At 39.7% G+C, this 18,387-nt stretch overlaps 1 protein-coding gene across 1 annotated transcript in view; it reads right to left on the bottom strand.

Annotated features, from left to right (window-relative positions):
- Positions 1-11,853, bottom strand: part of peli1b (pellino E3 ubiquitin protein ligase 1b) — a 43,552-nt gene extending 31,699 nt beyond the window's left edge. The window contains exon 1 of the mRNA XM_055029292.1: positions 11,578-11,853. The gene's annotated coding sequence lies outside the window, so the exon portion shown is untranslated. The remainder of the gene's footprint in view (positions 1-11,577) is intronic.
- Between the last annotated feature and the right edge of the window lie 6,534 nt (positions 11,854-18,387).

Raw genomic sequence — 18,387 nt, 5'->3', positions numbered from 1 at the left:
CAAATCAGAATTAATTTGTTTAATTTGAGCTTTCAATTTCTCGTTTTCATCTACCAGCAGCTCATTTTGAATTTGGCAGCTCCTTGCATTGTTGGTTTTGGCTTCTCGTCAAACAATCAAATTTCCCCCTCAAATCATCAACAACTGTTTGCAGTTGTTTATTTTTTTTCTGGCATCTCCTTCTGCTTTTTTTTTTGTTGAAAATTTCAATTTTCTCTAACAAAAAATTGTTCTCAGGTACGGTCCCAGACGCTGTTTCTTCACTCTGTGAATCTTTTTCCGCCATGACTCTTCTTGGATCTTGCGTGACACTGCAAATAAATCTCTCTGTAGAACCAGGGAACATAGAGACTCAACAGACTTCTTGCACATGCATGTGCCAGAGAAGGAGGCAGGGGGAATTTTTGTTTTTAAACTTTATTTGCAGATACGCTGTATAACGACAAAGTGAAACATTTATTATGCCTCAAAAAAACTAAAAACAGATAAATACAGATAAACAGTATTCAAAAAAAGAAAAAGCCAAGAGGCTTCGGTTCCCAACATTCAAAGTGGTACAGATTTCAATTGTTTTAATAGCTGTGACTTTGATAGTCCGGATATAAAACTTCATTGAAAAATGCAGCAAGGCATGGCTTTCCTGACCTGGAACAATGAATATGATATTTAGCTAGTAACAATAGAGGATTTTTGAGAAACTCAGAATTGTTCAGCATGCTTTTAGTGAGGTCAAATAAGACATCTTCCCATAACAGCATAAATTGTGCTTCGATATTGTTGTAAATAAAGTCACATAGATTCAAAGGGACAGTGCCAAAACACGTGGACAACAGTTCAAAGATATGAATCACAAAACGTACAATTTACATCAAATCATTTCTTGAATATAGAGATCTCATAAAAGGATTAGTGCAAACATCTGAGATAGCTTTTTATTTTAAACGGGTAGGATATTCTGTTGAAGGACAGTGGCGTATCTAGCTCTGTTTTAGGGGTGCCCTCAGCACCCCTGAATAGGATTACCACCCCTCCGTAAAAAAAACGTTAAATGTACACTGTCCAATAGACACGCCTACCATACACATATCAACACTAAATGCAACAATAATGACCAAAATAAAACACAGGAAACATTAAGGTCAGCTAAATTCTCGTGGCGGGAGCTAAAGGACCCCAGAACGCTACGGACCGACGCTGAACGTCACGGTTGCCTATAGTCGGACACTGAGCAGCCCGGCGAGCTTCTATCAACCCGAGTCTTTTTAAATTACCCCCCGATTCTCCACCGTCCTTAGAAGCAAAAACTGGCAAAAATCCAGACGTGAGGAGGAAGACGCTCATTCCAGGCTGAACATTGTCATGTATTATTATTTAAACACCCGGACAGACCGTGTTCTGGCCGGGGTCGTTACTTGCGTTGAGCAGCGCTCTCACTTCCGCCTGAGTTATTGACGAAAGCTAACTGTTAACAGCATAAGGTTCAATGTTCAAATTCGGCCTGGGAGGATTTTACTGATACATGATAATGTCCGGGTTTTTGTCGTTTGTTGGGGGACCAATGAGCATCCGTAAAATGACGGGAGCGATGCTTGGATCAATATTTGGTGGAATAACTAGGAGGTTTTTAATGTGGTTCAGTGTAGTGGTCTCTTCGTTTTTCCCAGACCTGTATGTAGTTGTTAACAGTTTTAGTTGGACAAAACTGTTTAAAATCTTATATAAATTTATATAAATAAACAGTGATGTCTAGAAAAATGCACCAACGAATAACTTGTCTTGGTCCTTAGCCCTGCTTAGGGCTAAGCGCCCCTAAAGGTCAGATCCTAGAATCGCCCCTGGTTCATGACTAAAAATTACACAAACCATCATTTGCATTGACCATTTAGGAAAATCTGAGAAAATATCACTTTCATAATAATTTGGGACACGGTGAAAATATGTTTCAGTTTACAAATGTATAAACTTTTCCTATTTTCAATTTCAGTGATCAGGCTAACATCTATTAGCATTGAATGCTAATAAGTTATTTCTATGCATTCTATACGATTAAAAAAAATAGCAACATGCTATTACAGGAGTTGCATAATATTTTCTGTGTGTGTGAAAATTTGGATAAGATATAACTATTTAAAAGTACAAATTATATTTGATTCCAGCTATCAGTAAACTTCTTATGAATGTCAGCCATATTGGAATTTGAGGTCAGAATTAGTTTGAAAGCTCATTTTTCTACTTGGAATTTCAACTACTAATGAGTTTGAGTTAACTTGTCCAACTTCAAGTTGTTATGTTTGTTCTCAGCACTTGAGAACTGAGATTAAATGTATATTAATCCAGTTTCTATACATCATGGTGGTGTCTTGACATTTGACCCAAAGCAGCAGCTTAAATTCACGAGGACGATTTGTAAACACCCCATGAAAAAACAAATCTGTCTTCAGGGTACTGATCCTGTTTTGTCTGAAAGTTGAGCAAAGCTCTCATAAGTTCAACATCATAAATGCAAACGTTCATAAAACCGTCGACTTCTGGGAAATGACTGATGCACATCCTGTTCGCTCTGGATAGTTAGCACATGTTCTCAAAAACAGCAACTAGGAAATTAATTAGCCCTAGATCATTTGTCATTTTTATGTGAGCGGAGTTACATCCCCCTCTCCCCACTTTTATGAAAACATAGTGTTACAGGAAATCCACATTCAGTGGTATCAGGGCTCTCTGGGCCAACTATTAGGTCACACCAGGGATCTCATAAACTCTTAGAAACAAAAGAAACACTTCCTAATGCTCAGTTGCCAAAACAGTTTCTCTACAACTCTGTAAAAATGTTTCAAACCACCTTTACTTACAAATTAATTGGCTGCCAAAGAGTCAAATTTGGTATGTTTTAAATGTGTCTCTGGGTACGGCTCCTAGAGGTCTTTCAAAGTTATTGCTTTCTTTGTGTCTGAGTAAGACAGAAAACTGCTCAGTGTGTGCTTAAAATGTAAAACGGTAGTCAAGTAAAGATGGAAAAAAAGTGTTCAAATCAAACTGTTATAGTTGCCATTTTTTATAAATTCATCTGAATAAATAGGAACATTTAGGCTTTGCAAAAGGTTTGTAACAAACATTATTTAAATTGGGCCACACTCGTTTATCCCTTTGTCTGAGTAGGAAATTTAGGTCCAGTAGACTCAGTTCGATTGGGGCCAAAGTGGCAACATTTGTTAAATTTTCAGCTGCTGCCTTTTTATTTTCACACTGCAGTGTGTCAAACAAACAAACCTCACCTGTGGTGGTGCTGCACCAAGAACCACCGAAGGAAGCCACCCAAAAACCACTGAAGAAGACACTGATCTCATTTCCTCCTTTTCAAAAAGTAAACAGAAATACAGTGGCGTGAGATTTTAGTAGTTGTAGAATTTCTCTTTTGTCTTTGTCAAAAGACCATGAGCCATTTCTCCTGGTAGAGTTAGACTCTTGCATTTCTCTTATTTGTATTTACCCAGAATGCTCTACGCTGTAGTCCACTTAGTGCTTTTGCAGCACCTGGTGGTCTGCTTGGCATTTGAACCGCGTCAGTGATCACTTCAACTAAACCAAAATCCAGGATTTTAGGCGGATTAGAGCCGAAGCAACCAGGTTGTAATGATGGCATCATAAGCTGCTCTGTCTCTTAGAGTAACCTAACGGTACAGCCAGAAAGCACATCTTTAGTTTAACTCAATCAGGACACGGCCTTTCACAGTCCTCAGTGGAACCATTCACATCTCCACCCACCAGTCCTAAAAAAACCAGAGTCAGACCCTTTGGTGCCAAATTCCTGCTGAGCATTAAATTAACTCTTCATAACAAACGACTGGTTGCTCTGGAGCTTCCACGGGATTGGCATCTGCACAGACTCCACGATCCAGAATAAGACCCCCGCAGGGCGGGGGAGTTCCCGGCCGGAGGCCGAGGCGTGGTGTTCACCTTCAGACTGAATGAAAAGCCGAGTGGATGACAGCAGACGTCAGAGTGTGAATCTGTGGAGCTATGAGGTGAATCTGACTCACGACTGAGGTCAACTAATCATTCCCTTCTCTCTGCTGCGCTTTGCTAATGAAAGCAGCTTAGGGAAAGTAATTAAGAGCATTTGCGGTTCTGTTTTTCTATGAATAATGTTGAGAATATTTGAATCAGATTTTCCTAAATCTGACTTTGATTAGCTCATAAAGTAACAACTAATGTCTTTTGTAATCTCGGTCTTCAACTTGTCAGGACTACTTTCTCAAGCTACATCTTCAAACCATTTTCTTGCCTACTTGAACTGGAACCACCAAATGGTGCATTAATAAAAAATATTAGGGTTGTCTACTGGACAGATTACCCTACCTACCCTGTGCCAAAAAACAGATTACCTTAGGATTCATCTAATGCAAATTTTTCTACAGTCAGACAAGAAGACATGAATTTCATTTCTGAGAATAAAAAAACATCATGGAAATAATGGTATAAGGCATCAAACCAAATACATCTGAAATGCCAAACTTCATAGACTAAAAAATGTGCAAAGAAGTAACTGGAGTGAACTTTTTATTTTTCCAGTATGTTCTCATTTCCGTCTGGTAGATTCTACCAAAATGAATCAGCGTAGAACTTGAATGAGCGAATTAAAGAAGTCGAGTTCTGAAAGTAGTTTGAAGTTCAGTTCCAAAACCTCGCCAGCTTTACCAAGCCAACAGTTTAAGGTAAATTCACTGAGATGCCAGAGACTTTCTCTAGCTTTCTCTAACATAGCAGGTTACAATGAATGTGTTGGCATTTTTGCACTCTAACAAATGCAAAAATGGAAAATCTCTGTTTGGTCTTGATTGGACTTGACTCTGGTTGCAAGTCAAGACCTAGGTTTTGAGGCAAACCAGTTCCAATGATTCACGCGTCCCCAACAGGCCGGCCTTCCTAGGCAAACAAAACAGAGTTAAATTAAAGTGGACTAAATGGGACTGGTGTGAATGTAACCATAAAAGAGCTGCCTGCTGGTTTTCCTGAGAGCTGCGCCTGGAGGAGACAATCCTGTGACAGACAGCGGGGAGGGTTGGCGTTCGAATTACAGCCTCATCAATGATTCAGCGGGCAGAACGCCGACTGCAGTATACTGTGCACACATACAACTAACAGTCTTGTTGGACATGACACAAATAAGCGAGGTCTTGGAGCAGCACAAACAAAAATCATAACACAGTCAGAGCTTACAGTAAAAGCACCCTGGTGCCTGTGTGTTGCACGCAGTCAGGCACTGATGCATGTCATGATAAACATGTCTGGATATGAAATCTTATCGGTTCACTATGAAAGATGATGCCCCTGCTCTTTTTAGCCTCATACATAGGAATCCAGTGTCAGCGTCCAATCAGCGGCTGCATGCTGCAACGCTTCTCTAATGAATAACTGTGAAAAGGATGATAGAGTCTACACATTACATGAGCACACGCATGTCCCCACGCCGCTGCTTGTGCCATCTCTAGATTGTATAAAACATGCACTGTGGCCGGCCTCAAAGCATCTGACAGCAGAGCGCTCGTCAGGGGTCAGAGTGTACTCAGTCAAACATTTCTAATCATTGGTGTTTGACACATATTTCAGTGTTTTATGTTTTGAAATAGCTGAAAATGAGACCCGTGGAGCCACTTCAGGGTCTTTTAGGAAAAAGTTCAGATGACATGAAAAGAGACGAGAATAAATTCTCTTAATTTTCTTTTTAATGTTTTAATGACTTATCGCATGAAGAAACTTATGCGTGATTTAAATTGCGTTTCTTATTTGATGGAAACACTTCTCAAAATTGTGTTTTTACATCAGCGAAACGGCGACAACGTTTTGTGCACATTTGGAGAGGAAGCGCAGCAACTAATTGCTGAGCTGAAAAAGCTGATATTTCTTCAAAAACAAAGCTATATCGTATATGTTTGTTTTTAAACCGATTTTCATTTTTAATATAAGACATTTAAAGTTATATACCATGCAGGAATAATCTCATTCATGTCATTTCAGTGGAAAGGGACTAACCTAGCATATGTTCTTCATGATGAAAACATGGATAATCTTTATTGTTTGCCTGTAAAAAAAAAAAAAAGAAAAGAAAAAGAAAAAGTTTTTTCACCAGAGATTGGACACATCCCAATAATTCCTCTCAGAGTTACATCATTTCTTTTTTTTCCTGACATCTTGGGAAATAATTTGAATGTTTATTACTGTCAGGAAGTTTCATTTTATCCCAGGTTCTTGCTATGAGTTTTCAGAGGTCAAATCCATCAGCCCCCGCAGGACTTCCTCACTTCACTTGGCTCTGGAGCCTTCAGTGACACAGAAAGTCCTGATATTTGGTCCTCAGCAGGCCATTTGATTCATAAGCCAGCTGGCTTTGCCATATAAAATCTATCATTGAGATCTTTACTGGTTAATCCGATCGATGTACAAAATGTATGTCTGTGACAAAAAGTGATGAAATCCTCAAACTGACCAAAGCTACATAAAAGGGATAGTTTGGATCTCTCCTTTTTAAATGAGGAAAAGATGTCGCATTTTGAAAAATGTAAACAAACCCTTTTGGGAGCCAATGTGTTATTTTGGCTGATTTTAGCCATTAAAAACAAATCAGTCAATGTAGAGCTAATATTAATAAAGCCTCGCTATGACTAACTAACTAACTAACTAACTAACTAACTAACTAACTAACTAACTAACTAACTAACTAACTAACTAACTAGTCAACTATCTATCTATCTATCTATCTATCTATCTATCTATCTATCTATCTATCTATCTATCTATCTATCTATCTATCTATCTATCTATCTATCTATCTATCTAAATTATAAAGAAGGAATTGAAAGACATTGTAGACACCAGAAGAACTGTGGATCAGGATCAATCAACAGATTACGTCAAACTGTGATTCATTGGATCTAAACATATCAAGGAATGATGGATGACTCAAAGCTTTTTATTGTTCTGTATTAATCTAATTTAGTGGTTAATTTACTCAGTTAACCCCTAATTTTTGTGTGTTACCAATTTAAGCTTATGCATTAAGATTAAGCTTTAAGCAAAGCAAATTACATGTGCAAAAATCTTGTTTCCAGTCAATGAGGAACGTTTATGTTGCTAAATAAAATTCAGTCCAAACAACTGCTTTAGAAATCCTCTGACTGGTAAATCGAGCCCAGCTACTTGTAATTTACTGTAAGTTGTTCTGTGAAGGCCTCTAAGGCTTGATAGAAACCATTAGTGAACAAACAAGCATCGTGAAGACGAAACACTTTCCTTAAGACATCAGCAATTCTCTCCGCAATTGCCTGGTTGAATAAAAATAATCACTGCTCACTGCTTCACGCTGCTCGGTATCTCTTTGTGCATTACTAAGAAGCAGCAGCAGCACTGAGTGGGGAAGCCACGGCGTCAACAAGTCCCACACTCAACCAATCGGTGCGTGAGACTCATCATCGACGTTCACTCAAGCTCATTCGACACAGGAAGGCTGGGGAGAGAGGCAGGAAATGGGTATTGAGCATGATCACATGGCCTCTGAGAGACCCGGTGCCGTGTAGAAGAAAACGTGCCTGCATGGCTGCGTGTTTTCTGGAGCCGCAAAATGGCATCGGGCCGCTCTGACAAACAACATGACAAGGAAGCCGCAGAGATGATCTCAGCGACCCCACAATCCTGTTTAGTAGAACCAGAGCTGTTTTGTGTTAAAGCAAAACATGGTGATTTAAACAGACACTGAAGGTCCCCACAGAAACTGCTTTGTGCACACACAATGCCAAATCTGCAAATAGAAAGAAATGTTTGCTGTCATGGCTCATTTTTCCACCCAAATTTGTCTTACATAAAGCCTTACATGACTTCCACTTTAAATAACCTACAGGTAAACCACTCAGTTCAGCATTTTGACCTGAACGGTGCTAAAAAGCATCGGCAGTATGAAAAATGCCTCCTGAGCCGTTGTAACGTTGTGCAACATGCAAATGAGCGAAATAAAGCCCTGAAAGAAACCGAACATTAATATCCAAGGATTTGTTCTTTTCCCAATCCTGAAGTCAGCACAGCATCTGCATTCGTCTGCATAAATTCGTCTTCTTTTTTTAATATTTAAACAAACTTTTGTATCAGTCTCATTTATAGCGACTCCTGATAAAAATGAAAACAAGCTTTAAGAAAATGCACTTTTGATTTGTTAGCAAATCAAAAGTGCAGCTTTAAATCACACACCGTCTTCGGGCCAGCATTAATTGACCCCTTTTATGTGTTTTTTTTTTTCATCTTTTTTAAGAGAAAGGAAGACAGATAGATCAATTTTGCAGTCGTACTCTCATGTCATATGCAGGTTAATAGGAGTATCATCCTCCATGGAGCTGTTACTTATATGCATCACTAAACCAGCAACTAAAAAAAAAAAAAAATCACAGAGAAAGAAGTTTTCAGAGGACAAGCCGCAAGAGTATTTGTGCCTGAACAAATCGTGTTTCTCAGGGCTTATAAATTCAGATGAAGGCACGCAGCATCCAACGAAGCAACCCATCGCCGAACCAGCTCATGATTCAGTCACAAAACAAAAGAAGTTACAGCAGGAGAACACGAGAAGCTTCCTGAAGCAACATTATGGAAAAATTGTCTTCGTCTATCCTTCTCCACCTTGAACAGAAAACAAGGCCGTAAAATCGTGCCCACTGTCTGACCCACTTTCCATGAGAGACGTAATCTCTCCCCCTGCCTGGACAAACTTCAGCCTGTTCGGCAGCCCGGCGCGGGGCAGAAAGCCGGGGCCTGGCGGAGCGAGCCAAGCTTCTCAAAGCTCAGCGCGAGCAAAGCTGCAGCTCAGCCGTCAGCGCGATTACAACCAGGGAGAGCACAGGCACGTGCAAACACAGAGATTAGTGCAACCCGCTGTCCCCGCATCCCCCCTCGCAACAAACATTACCTTAATCAGCTGAACAGAAAATGACCCGGATTCACAGCTGTTCATTGTTGTTTTAATGTCAAATGTTCCTATGTAAAAGTAGGAACATTATGTGTTACGCTCACTAATTTACAGAGAAAATGACTTGTTATAAGCTGCAGCCGCCCGCTGTTTTCAGCCTGTGTACACTTCGGTCTGTCATCATGGCTGGATGTGGTCATGGAGACATAATAAATGTGCTTTTGGGCTTTTTGATGTGAATGTGAGCATTAAGTCTGTCCATGATAACATCACAGCCATGCCAGACGCCGAGTCTGGGGTGTGGAGATCAGAAACCTGATTAGGTTTCACCTGATGCTAAATTTTTAATGTATCTGGAACTCCCAATAAGTTATTTTTATCTACTGAATAAATGTTTTTTATAGCAGCTGCAGTCAGTGTGATCACAGCTACAAAAATAGAAGTTTCAATGAAAAAAACAAAAATCAAAACTTCACAAGTTACAACCAGAAATTTTGAAATACAAACGTGTTCTAATTGACGTTGGGGGATATTTTTGCTCGGTCTGAGCTTCATTAATAATAAACAGTCTCATAAGCTTTTGTATACAGTGAGGCTTGCAATGCTATCTGCTTTCATCAAACATAGATCAAAAATGCAATAACTTGTGGTGAAAGGTTCAAAGTCTAAAAATTCAGATAATCAAATGAACCTTATGGATACAGTTCTTTGCAGAATAATTGCTACTTCTTCAACGTTTCACATTTTTTCACACAACAACCTCCAACAGGACTGCTCCATTTTTGGCATGATGCTAAAAACTCCACCGTTTGTCACTGTGAAAATGGCGTATTCGTACCGATGTGTCGTTTGCACACCTTATAGTCTGGTGTACTCAAATCCACTGGGGTCCAAAATAACAATGGTTGTTACTGCTTTAGCTGATGCGGTTTGTTTTCACACCGCACTGGGTCAAATAATCCAAGTGCTTTGAAAAACTGCAGCATTTGTCTTTTGTCTTTGGCTACAAGTCATTTTTCCCGCTAATGTGTTTGTTTTGGTTATATTTACCCAGAATGCCCCACGTTACAGTTCACTTCCTTCTTTTGGAGTGGTTTCCAGTTCGCTTGGCGTTCACATACGCATTGAAACCTCACCAGACCTCATTCCAACTGAACCGAGACCTAGGTTTTTAGGCAAACAAACGTTTGCTGTATTGTTCCGCATCAGAGTCCGATTGCACCTCCCCAGTCCAACCACACTTTTCCGGCAAACAAAGTACAGTTAGACTGAAGCATCTAAACAGGGATGGTGTGCATGCACCCTGAGATTCCCTGCACTCCCAGAATGAACAATGGCCTTGAAGCAACTTGTCTGAACCAAGCCTGTCAGTTTAGCCAACTCATGCTAGGTTTCCAGCACTTTTATGCACTACTTGTGGGTTTTGTTCCACAAAATCCCTGCCAAATAAAAGCTGGTAAAAGGTATTTGATATATTTTGACAATTCTGCGATCATAGTAACATGTCTAGTTGCATAAATTTAAATGCAAACCACTAAATGTGAGAAAAAGCATTTTTTTCTTTTTTGTCTAGCCAGTCCACACAATGTTGGGATTGGGAGGCTGGCTTGTGTCCTCACAGACTGGATTACTAGGGATACATCGTTGAGCCTCCATTAGGACATCCATGCTCTCTCTCTCTTGAACTCCCTGTATGACACCGCCGACTCCAGTTTCCTCCCTGAAATCGAGACTTTCTTGACACCAACCGTGCAGATCCAGAGGACACATGCCCTCCAAAAAATGTGCAAACATGAGTTTTAGCAACACCTACATCATGACCGGAGCCCTTTAGAGTAAAGTTCAAACTCTGTGCAACGCTAGCTTCTGGAAAACGTGCTCAATACATACATTGTAACTTTTAAATTCAAAGCTTTGCAAAATTAATAAATGAGGCTTTATAAACCCAACACAAACTTTCATGTGACGTGTTCTGATGGCTCTCTAAATTGCTTTAAAAATAAAAGAAAGTTAGGAGATAACCTTTGCATGCAGCAATCTCCTTCTGCACCTTTACCCAGTCTTTCTGAAGAATTCAATGATAGTGTAGTAAAAAGGGTACCAATATATGACATAATAATAATAATAATAGTAATAATAATAATAATAATAAATGAACAATCAGCCTAATAACTAGCAGACAATAAAAATAAAATTCTATATAAATATCGATACCTTAAAAAAGCATTATATTATCAAGCTAAGGATGAAAAACAAAAGCATTTGCTACAAAAAATTTTGCAAAATATTTAGTGCACAGATGAACATGATACAATAAATCAGGAAGCTAAAGCTGCGACCCAGCAAAAACTAAAAAAAAAAAAATAATAAAAAAAATTTAAATAAAAAAACAATCAAAGCAGGTGCAAGCTCGTGCATTTGTCTGCGAGCAGAAAACACTTGACAGAGACGGTAGTTCGCAGCCGCAGCGCTGCCTGATGACTTCCCAGCAGACAGAGTGATAGGACATTACCAAATGAGGCAAGAGGCTGGCTGGACAAAGCAGGTGACGCTCCGACAACACAGAGGGATAAACCGGACGCTCCTCCGCTGCCGTGTCTGTCACGTTTACTCGGATAAATCAGTGTACTTACTGCGATACAGGTGATGAAGTCCTCGCTCGGTGTCTTGTGGCGCTCCAAAAGAAATTTCACATTAATTTCTCCGCTCGTGGACCAGAAATTAAAGCACGCAATAAAATAAATAAATAAATATACATATATAGATATATATTTTGAGTCTGGGTTGTGAAGACAATGAGAAATGTTGGTATTGTCTCGTAAGTTGACTGAATGCTTCAATAAATGTGGGTTGTGTTGGAGAGCCGCCTCTCCGTGTTGCGCTGTCCTTTGTTGTGAGCATCTCAACGTAAACACGGAGCGGAGTCGTTCTTCTGCCTCTCTGCGCGTGCGCGTCAGGAGAACACCCGCGCAAAGTATGCTGGGAGCTAGAGTATTTTCGTCTCGTCGCGCGAATGAGGCCGGTGCTGCGTTCAGTGACACCGTGAAGTCGTAGCTTCTGACTGCGAAGTTGAAAACTAAAATAGTATGAAATTAAACTTCGGAAATGTGGATCAAACGAAGGTTTGAAAATGTAAACACCTGTTCTTATTCGTTTGTTTTAAGGTTGTAACTTATTTCCCAGTAAACAGCTGTTGCCTGTTGCCAACAGCCAAACAAACAAACAAAACAAAAAACTGGAATGCAGTCAATCTCGGTTTTAATTGGTTGCTTTTCATAGCTTGTTTTGACTTAGTGATTTCAATTTAAAGAGTTTCCACATCTCTATCACAAACCTACCATTTCCACCATTCTACCTCAGGCTTCTTGATGAAATTGTGGCCCATTCCCTCTGACAGAAGTACTTGTGTGTTGTGTATAGCGGGTGGGGGTTAATTCACTTATGGCATTGTTTTATTTATTTTTTTTAAATGTCTATACATATTTTTAAATGTACTTTTTCTTCCAGCAGTCAGTCTTTCTAAACAAGCCAAACTAGCTTAGACTTTCATCAATTTTATGTCATGAACTTTGAAATTGAGTCAAATCTCATGGCTAATATTTACATAGCTAATATATAAATAATTAAAAGATTTCAAAAACATGGAAATTAGTTAAATGATAATCATAAAAGTATCAGAAATGAAAAATCTTAATGGGAATTATGGCTTGAGAGCTAGAACCTCTTGTTATCTTATGAATTATTTTTTTAGAATTAAAGCAAGGTACTTAGATTAGTAAAAAAAAAATTTAAGCAATTTGTTTTTACATCTTTTTAAATGTTTTCTTACAGCCACAAACTTCCGTGTAATTTACCAGAATTTTATAAAACTTACATTAATGCACACTTTTCGGGCTGAAGGAAATACATAAACATTTGTTTGTTTTTTCAAACAATAATCTGAAAAGTGTGGCATGCATTTATCCTAGTCTCCCTTATTCCCAGACCTAAAAACAACTTCCACTGCGACAAACATGGAGAAAGTGGACATGCAGCATTTTGCAGATGAAAGATGGAAGCAGCACAGGCAGTTACACAAGCCAGGTCTCATTCCAGTAACATCCGCCCCTGATGAGCCTGTAAGCACTGCAGCATGTTGGCGTTTGTGTTACCAGATGAGTGTCAGGTGTTTCTAGTGAACCATGTTTTGTTTCATGGTTGAAGTCACGTGCCTGTCCTGTTGACTCAGTGTTGAACCTACACACTCACAAACAGATAAGACTTGTGTTTTGTTTTTGTTTTGTCATCCGGATGTGCAGCTGACTCCACCAGAACGCTGACAGCGATGCATAATTCATGGAAAGCTGAGTTTGTCATTGGAACGCTTTGAATCTATAGCTCTCCTGTAAAATTGCCCTCTACATTTCACCAAAGTGTCGCATCAGTAGCCGCTCCCAAAAAGTGTCGCTCCAACGCCAGAGTCTCCTCTGATGGCTGATTGACGAGCGCTAGCGCCATAGCTGAATTATGAATATATTCGTACATTTTTACATCCGTTGCTGTTTTTTTAATGACTTATCAGGCGAACAAGCTTATTTGTGTGTGATTTTTATTGAATTTCTTATTTGACGTAAATACAACATTGTGACATTGTGTGTATTTGCCGTTAGCGTAGACAACGATTTGCACACATTTGTAATGGAAACGCTACTGCCTAAAGCTGCGTCCACACTGCAGCTTGAAGTGACCCAATTCAGATTTTTTTTTTGTCTAATTGGATTTCTTTGCCATGGCCGTTCACACTTCCAAAGGAGCAAACGACCTGAAAATGTCTGGGAAGTCCAGTTCACATTTCAACCAGGAAGTCAGAATTTCCCAGTCGCAAAATAACAGAGGGCACAGTGACGTCAGCGTTCTGCCAAACGCCATAAAAAGAAGAGCTCAGTGTTTTCTGAAGTAAACATGAATGCTAAAGGTGGAGCATATTTGAAGTCGTTGGAGCTAGAATATGAACCACTTCATCCTCATTATAGTCCGACATGGTTGATGTTTTTCTTCCCACTTGCGTGTATCAGGACGCAGAATAGTGACATCAGTCGAGTATCAGTGACGTTCAGGTCGGACGAATGCGACCTGGAAGTTTAGGTCACATTTGAATCGGATGTGCATTCGAAAAAAATCCGTCCTGAGTTGGGCAGATGAAAAGATCAAATACCAGGTCAAAAAAATAAAATTATTACTTGGAATTGGGTCACTTCAGGCTGCAGTGTGAACGCAGCCCAGGTACAGGACAAGTTTGCAAAAATTAGGGTTTGCTTGAACCCTTTGCGCTGCACTGAGAAATCACTTTAGGTAGAGACCAGGTAGATCTCTCCGTCCCCTCCACACAGCAGTAACACAAGCCAGACTCGATCGACGCATCCAAAAGTGAGACAGACTTCACTTTTGTACCCACCGAGCTGCTTTAAAGCACATACTTATATCTGCCAATAAAATACACGCCTGCTGCTACACTGGTTGCCATAAGCGAGAGGCGGTCATTACAGGTTAAAGTGGTTTTCAACCAGCTGCAGAGACTTAAGGGAGACTTTATGACTGTGACTCAAGAAACCATCTGTGCCTCTGCGCACACAAACACACACGCACACACTGCCTCCTGCACGCTTGTTGCATAATCTTTGCTCACATTTTAATCAGTGTTTGAATCGTGCTGTTTGTGTTGCCACGGTTACAGCGGATACACCTTTCCTGGACGTCTCCAGGGGCGGTGAGCAGCAGACACACCTTCCTTTGATTGCACGGGTGAAGGAAGGCACGGCGGTCGGTTCAGCTCCCTCCTGATTGATGTTTTGACAAGAGCTTTTCTTCTCAGCAGGCCTCACTTTCTGCAAGCAGAACCAGGGAACTGTGAACTTGTACACACTGATATGCATCTTCAGATTCCACAGTTATGTGTTTGCACAGAAGCAGGACTTGTCGCAAGAAGTTAGAAACCAGAACAGAAAAGTTGCGTGGTATGGAGGAATTTTTCTGCCGTAACCCAAGAATTTTCTCCATGGCGTCGATGCCTTCTGTATAGCAAAAGGCGACCAAAAAGGCTTTTCACATTGAATTAAGTGGATTCAGATTCCTGCAGTGACTGACAGCAGTCAATAATTTTACGAAAAGTGATAGCAGTTGAATGCTAGTCCTTTTGTAAAAGCAACAATAGCTGCATTTCCTTTACAAATGTACGCAAAACCGTGCCGATTTTCCGTTAGTCGAAAAAATAAAATTTTGCAATTGCAGTATTTCCATTAAATAAGAAATGCAGTCAAAGTGATGAATGTGTTTGTTCATGTGATAAGTCATTAAAAACAACATGCAGGCCATCATCCTCCTGCCACTTCCTGTCGACTTCTTCTTTGTGGTTGTCGGCAGTAGCAACATCCGGGTGTTGATCTCATGACGTGGCAAAACGTTTTATTGGAAAACAAAAAGTTTTTGTTTAATTGTTTCCACAAATTTATTTTCAAAAGCATGTTCAATAGATAATTTAAAATTCTAATTATTTTTTTGATCTTTTTAAATCAAATCAGTTCAGAATTACGTTATTGACCACAAAAGAAAATTAAACATTATAAATTTTATCAATACAAGTTTCTTCATAGAGTCATTGCAGATAGTGATGGCTGTGGGCAGGAACGGTCTGCTCTCCTGTAGCAGTCTGTATCGCAGTGTTATTGTGACTTCGTTTCCTTGTGGCATGTATACTGAGATGCTGACCGACATTTGCCATTTAAGTAAAATGGGTTTAGCGCCGCAGATATTACCTGGCCGTTTGAAAAAAGACAATGTATAACTTTTTGCTAAATATGCACTACAGGAAATCTGTTGTCATTTTTCAAAAGCACATCTCTTATTCCAATTTTTAGCTTTTAAAATAACAAAAAATGAGAAAAACTCCTTCAAAAAGGCGACGGCTACATTTTCTTATTCGGGATGTTAATTTGCACTTAGTGTCCAGACTAATAATGAGGAAAACATGTCTACATAAAAAATAACTGATACTTTTAGAGTCACTCCATGAAGTAATTATTTCATGAAAACAATGGAAAAATAGCTAAAATCTGCATTTAAGTTTACACCTGTTTTTCAGACTTCAGTTGTTTCTTTATTGTTTTTAGTATAAGTTCTTAAGAACCATTGTAAATGGTCCAAAGAGCCACTTGGCAAATGTCCTGAACATTTTTGCATTACAACTTCTGCTGTTTTCTTTTTCTTTTTTCATTTTACTCCTGAGAAATGCTTGAAATGTGTCTGTGCAATATGTTTGATAAGTAGCTGTCACTTTTTGAGTTGAATTGCAACATAAGTCCATTTCTTAGGGTTCACCAGTATGCAGCCCAAACAGTCACACGGTAACCTAAAGTGAGTAAACATATCTTCCTGACTTTCTGACATCTGTCTAAACTAATAGATTATGCAGGATTAAAATGCAGACTTAAAGGTTTGTGCAACCGGTCTTGTGGAAGCTTGTCCTGTACCGCAGAAACTGATGTCTGACCTCAGCAGTTGGAGACAATTTAAAGTTGATTTAAAGCAGACCTCTGAACCACTTCTGTGATTTCTTTCTTTTTTTCTTTTTGAAGAAATGCAGATTAAAAATAACTTTTATTTTCACCAACTGGAGCCTTATGACAAAAGATTTGTACTCCCAGTAACATGCTCGTTAACAGGTCTTCAAATCAGGGCTGGCACATATGGCTAAGGGGCGCAAAGCGGCTGACTGGGGCCCCCGCAGCATTAGATGGGGGACCCTACAAGGCAAGTGCACACCATTAGGGTCCCCCAAAGACATGGGTGATGCATCAAAACAATTTCGAAATTGTTTTTAAAGCTGTTGCACAACTTAAGGTTAATTTCTTTCTGATGACGGCTGCTGTCACTGTTGGGGAAACATAATATATCAAACTTGTTTACTGTAAACTATATTTGATGTTACTTCCAAAAAGTTAAAATAATATGACACACTAAAATACCATTCAGCATTTCAAGTTCAAACAGATTTTTGTGGGATTTGTTTCTCCTGTCAGCATAAAATTAACAGCCACAATAGCACTTGTATGATGTAAGCCAACTTCAAATGATGCTAACGTCAGCAGGTATGTAGAGAGTAACTTAGCATCTGGTGTTGGCACGTCGGCATGGGGAGCACACACTGAAAATCTGCTCAGGGTCCCAAAAAGATTTGGACTGGCCCTGCTCCACATCATTTGGCCAAAGTGTGCGGGTCAGTGCAGCCTCCGTCCATGTTTGCCCGATAGAGGAAAACATAGCAACGGCCATTCAACGGCACGTGAGGGGCAGGAGGAGCATGAGGGCCCAGCCACAGAGAAAAAAAACAAAAACAAAATAAAAACACACAAAAAAAGAAAGAAGAAAAGAAAGAAAGAAAGAAAGTGTTCACTGGTGTGACAGGATTATGTGATACAAACATGCTACGCTCGCACGCAGCCAAATATTAAATAACACCGCTGTCCTGTGTTTGAGGGGCCGAGCCGAGCTGCTATGGTGACAGTAACCATGCGCAGGGTAATGTTTACTGAATGTTTGGTGTATCACAAAGCAGAGCGACTGGACCAGATGAATCAAGAGAGAGAGAGAGTGTGTGTGTGTGTGTGTGTGTGTGTGTGTGCATTTGCAAAACTGACTGCTTATTTTTTTCTACTATTCAGCATTGCTCTCATGCATTCACTGTCCACGTTGTGACCGGGCACCAGCTTAACATTGCTGCTCTGCACAAACACTCACACATGATCAAGTGTGCATTTTCATTTATTTCAGAGATTATTTTTTTGCAACACATGAAGTAGGGTGGTTCCACGGCGTTGCTAAATTGCCCTGCAAATAATTGAGGGAAGATTTCAAAAATACCTCCTGCATGTTAGTCACTCACAGGACAAAAGTGATTTTTTTTCTTTTCTTTTTCTTGTAAGCCTTAAGATATGAAGACTGAAGCGATTACGGGCACTTTCAAAAGATAAGGCTGAAACCACAGATTTATACTGCTTAGAAAGACAAGTAGTCATTTTTCTCTTGCTTTCTGACAAATCAGATGAGCTTGTTCTGCTTATGTTCAGCTAGGATTAAAGAAAGTATTTCCCTTGCTTCTCTTTCCACTTAATTCCTGTGAAACCGAGATAAGGACTTTGTGACGACGACCCCAAATTATTGACTTAGTTGTCAAGTCGTTTTATAACAAATTTGCAGGTATGGTTAGGATGGCCATCGATTTGTGAGACGCATTTGTGGCCGCGCTGTAATTTCCTTGTGTGATGTGTAATATGATGTCACATAATGCCATTTCCTTCTGCTGCCGTCAATTTTGTGAACAGCCTCTGCTGCATCAAAACGCACAGTTGGTGAGGCTCGCAAACCTCCCCCCTTTTCCTCCAGACGTAATGATGACCATTACTTGATTT

This window comes from Poeciliopsis prolifica, unplaced genomic scaffold (assembly GCF_027474105.1).
Source record: "Poeciliopsis prolifica strain line A6 unplaced genomic scaffold, Auburn_PproV2 SCAFFOLD005, whole genome shotgun sequence".
In the NCBI taxonomy this organism is placed as follows: domain Eukaryota; kingdom Metazoa; phylum Chordata; class Actinopteri; order Cyprinodontiformes; family Poeciliidae; genus Poeciliopsis; species Poeciliopsis prolifica.
The sequence above is the reverse complement of the archived record's forward strand: the minus strand, read 5'-3'. Positions and strand labels throughout refer to the sequence as shown.